This window comes from Phaethon lepturus, unplaced genomic scaffold (assembly GCF_000687285.1).
Source record: "Phaethon lepturus isolate BGI_N335 unplaced genomic scaffold, ASM68728v1 scaffold534, whole genome shotgun sequence".
Taxonomy (NCBI): Eukaryota; Metazoa; Chordata; class Aves; order Phaethontiformes; family Phaethontidae; genus Phaethon; species Phaethon lepturus.
This window is the reverse complement of record NW_010533744.1, coordinates 6,384-11,068: the sequence shown is the minus strand read 5'-3', so window position 1 is coordinate 11,068 and position 4,685 is coordinate 6,384.

Here is a 4,685-nt window from a genome sequence, read left to right as displayed (position 1 = left end):
CATTCCTGCCAGCACCACACCAAGGAAACTGACTAGATGTGGATCCTCTGTTGGTATTTTTACTTTGTTTTTCTCTTTATTACCCCATATGTCAAGTACTTTTGCAGTTCTGATATATCATTAGAAGTTGATATTGAGATTAATCAATTCTCATCCCTTGGTACAGTATATATTTTCAGAACACCAGGAGAAGAAATTTCTTCTTTTCCCAGTCCAATCATTCTTAAGTTAGATAGATATAATTAGAAAGAGCCAGTCTACCACTCACTGATGTCATCGTAAATATATCCAGCTGGTTTTAGTGGAAACTGTACCAGGTCTTTAAAATTAAATTTTCTGTATTTTTCTTAAAAAGGTTGAATTTCTTTCAGTATGTTCAACACAATACATTACAGCATTAGGACACTTTTCATCCATAACTTTCTATTAGCTACCATGTTTGACATGTACCAGTAAAAGACAATCTTCATGTAGTGTCTTACAGGCCACGTTAAAGATCTGAATATGAGAAGAATGCATTTGGCCTGATTTAGCAGTCCCAGGTTAAGGAGGTCACTTTTAACAAAATCCACAATGTATTAATTTTACAACCCATCAAGAAATGAAAAGCAAACAAAAATATTAAAATGCCTTTAACCTAATTTTAAATAGAACATACATAGATTGTGAGAGGGAACAGCCAGATGTAGTGAATATTCACATTTCTGTGTGTGCCAAAATATCTGTTTAGCTTCCATTTTCTTCATTGCAATTAATTCATTTTTCCTTGGAATGGTAACAAAGGAAATTAAATTAATTACGTGGAAGGTGGTATTTTAAAACCAGAACATGGTTTCTGTTGCCTTGATTATTCTAGCACAAATTGAAGAAAGCAGTTAGAGAAAGTTGCTTCTATGACCCAGGCTGACAAGAGAGAAAAATGAAGCTGTGCCCAAGGTCTTAGCTGCTCAGCATTGCTGCCTGGGAGCCACCAAAGCCTGAAGGAAGGCTGGTCCTTCAAGTGCAAAGGTATGGTGCAAGTGTGAGTGTGGATGCAAATAGGAAGACCCAGCTGTCACAGAGAAGAACAAGAGAAGAGAACAGACTAAAAATGTTGAGAACTGCTGCCTTAGGAAGCTCCCCACTCATCTTGAGGATTTCTGTCCTTGGATACCTCAGGGGAGGTTTGCAAAACTGCTCAGTACTTGCTGTGGGTAGGCCACGAGCCAGCCCAGCCCCAGAAACCACAAGACTGCCCTAGCACAGTGTTCTGCCTGGGCTGAAGCACCCTGCTGAGAAGCTGAAAATACTTCTCAGGCACAGCATGATGCTCTTGGGTCGGCGCCAGCTTACCCATGGGAGGCGGAGAGACCGAGCGGAGCTAACGAAAAGCTGTCTGTACACACATCGACAGGACCAACTTCTTCCAATTTATGCAAATACTGACCTTGTTATATTTGCAAAGGCAGTGGACAGTTGGCATGGCATGGACTAGCCAGGAAGGGGCTTTGACAAAAATTTTCCAGACATACCCAGACTAGACGCAATGCTGTTGCTGCAAATGGAAGGGGCTGATGAGCCGCCCGCTCATCACCAGCACCACATCCAAAGGTGTAATTGTAGAAATACAGACCCCTAATGCTGTCCTTAGCTGTAATCTAGCAGTGTGTGTTTCGCGGTGTCATCAGCAAGCTTCCCTCAGGGGCTGTCCCGTCCTCTTCTCAGTCCCTGCTGGGGTTATTAAGGACCCTGCCTGACCCTTGGTTACAGGAGCAGGGGCTCCTCGATGCTTTTCCTTCAATAGCTCCTGAAAGAAAAAGGACGCTACCTTTATGGTATTTATGGTATTAGTTTGCGTTACTTTTTCCAGTTTTTTGCTGGAAATCTGCAGCCTTCTGTGCTGATGATTCACGGTAAGGCTAAGTTTTATTAAGCATCTGTAGTACCTACTTCCTCTGACGTGTTTTCAATAGTTGCACTACATTTTCATTATTTATTTAGGTTTTGCTTTACATGGCCTGTCATTGACTCATGTAAACTTACATCGTATAGACTTATTTCATTTATGTGCACAGATAGACTCATAAATTTTCACCTCCTTCAGCACAAGTCATGATCTACTTGGATTCAACAATCAATGAGGCCAGTGTTGGGCCTCGTAATACAGTTTGTACTTAAATGGTTTTGCACTGATACCAGATATTGCTAGAGTGCTGTAGTACACTGTAGTATGTAGATTTTTCCTACACATTTACACTGTAAATTCCATCCTATCCTCTGAGCATTATCTGTTTATGTTTCATGGTACTCAAACTAGCACAGGCACAAAGAATAGAAATCTTTCCCTGGTTTTCAAATACAACTTGCAATATTTGGCTAGACATGGTGTCCTCCACAATGTTTAATTTTTGTTTTATTATTTTTCATATGCCTTACTAAAGTATTAAGAGTCTATGCAGCACTTTAAGGAGTATTAAATGTTATTGCATTATCAAGGTGATGATTCTATGAAATAACATTCTAACCCGCAAAATGGCAATGGTTGGTGTGCTGGGAATACAGAACATAGGACTTCAGTTTCTCACATGTGATCATATGATTTATTTATAAAGTTAAAATAAGTAAAAATAAGCCAATTCTCCCAAATAATCTATTCTTGCACAGTATTCCATCAGAAGAATAATCATCAGAAAAGACAGGACAATAAAATTTAACAGTTCTTAATCACACTGCAACAGTCTTTTGATTTAAAGCAATGGGATTATTCACAGATCAGCTGATTACTTTAAAAGGAGAAACTATTCTTGTACTCGCCAAGGAAATGAGAGAAAATGAAGATGATTACCCACCTTCAGGTAAGAAATGGCACAGAAAAGCACACCGATGACTGCCTATTTCTGTGTTAAGACACAAATTCTTTCACAAGATCGTACGTAACCTTTTGTTTAAAGAAGTTTTCCAGCTACTCTAAAAATGCATGGCTCTCTGGGAGGGGTGCTCCTGAGCTGTAGCAATGAAAAGGCGTGATGTGAAGTCCTATGAAGTTAATGGAGAGGCTGTTTCTGACAGCAGCATGCTCTACAACAGAGGGTCACCAATGAGTGCAAAATCCCTCCTTTCTCAAATGATCAAAATACATTCGTCTTTTATTGGAGGAAACAAAAGACTCTAGGTTATATCTACCAACATATACTACAAGTATACATTGTGTCAGTTTATTACAATAGGAAACAGTCTGGCATAAACAACTCTCCGACTGTGATTTGTCAGTCATAGCTAAACAGTGTAACTAGCCCTTTTCCCCAATTTCTTCCCACACATGTTTGTGGAAGGAAGTAACACCCTTTGCTCAACAGGCAAGAAAATAAGGCATTGTTTACCAAAGCTTATTTTGATTTATTAGTGGCTTGTGAAAAGACAGAAGAACGAAATCTCTTTCCTTGCTGCTTTGGTTGATGACCCCTCAGTCAATCGAATACACCTTTGTATTTCACACACAATAACCCAACTGAAATACGTGAAATGATCACAGATTACCAAGGCACTTCAATTACATTTAAATCCCCAGAGTAAAAATCCTGACCTAGTGAAATAAACGGCTAAACAGCCAACTGTTCTATGTAGAGAACTCCATTGCAGCTTCTTCTCTATGCCATGAAATTATTTACTATTTGAACATTGATCACCATATATATGAAATAATACAGTCTCTGCTTATTGCAAAGGTTCACAACATCTTAATGCTTATATTTCACAAAAAAAAAAAGCAGTTAACAGTTGAAGTCAACAGAGACATTAAATCAAAGCTTATTCTGTGAAAGCCTTCCAGAGATCAGCTTCCATATGCCCAGAGCTGTCTTGCTCACTTCACATCACCAAAAGCCTAAATTCTGCAGAGCTCAGAAAAATCTCAGACTTTCGTACGTGTAAATCACCTAAGCCAGGAGAATTGTCTTGAATTCACACAAGAATAAATGACAAAACCATCACTGCCTCACAGTGCCTAAACTTTTAACTTGTTATATCAGGACATTCTTGTTACTCAAGTTAAAATTCCTGATTTTGTATTAAAATCAGACCACACAAGAATTAAAAATTTTAGAGATGCAAGATTGTTCCAAATATTTTAGTTTGTAACAGAATAAATCTTCCAGAAATAACTCTAACATTGAAGTTAATTAGTAAAACAACCTGCAAATTAATTCTTCTGGAGTGAGAATTGAAATTTGGCAACATATCTGAGAAATGTATTTTAAATTTCACTTTTTTTCATATTTGGTGACAGTTTCGTATACAAAGCTGTTGTAGCCAGACAGTTCCAACGATGCTGACTTTAGCAAGTCACCCTCAAGTACAGACTGCCCCTGAGATAAGACTGCTAGACCCTTAATACGTAGAGAAAACAGTATCAGTAGCTGGTCAAAAACATCCTGGCAAAATATCTTTTTGCATCAGGAAATGATGATTCAAGGAAAGCAAAATATTTGATGGGCATATAGTAATTAAATCAGAGGATAAAACAAAATATGCATCCACACGTACTCAAATTCAAAACTCTCTAATTCCATCATGAGTATAAAGTGATGAAATATAAAATGAATGGCTTTACCTTTACTGAAACACTGTCAATCTTATTGAATGAAAGATACTATATTCTAAAATTTGTGTTTGTCTCAAAATTTTGAAAAAACAAGTTATAGTTGTAA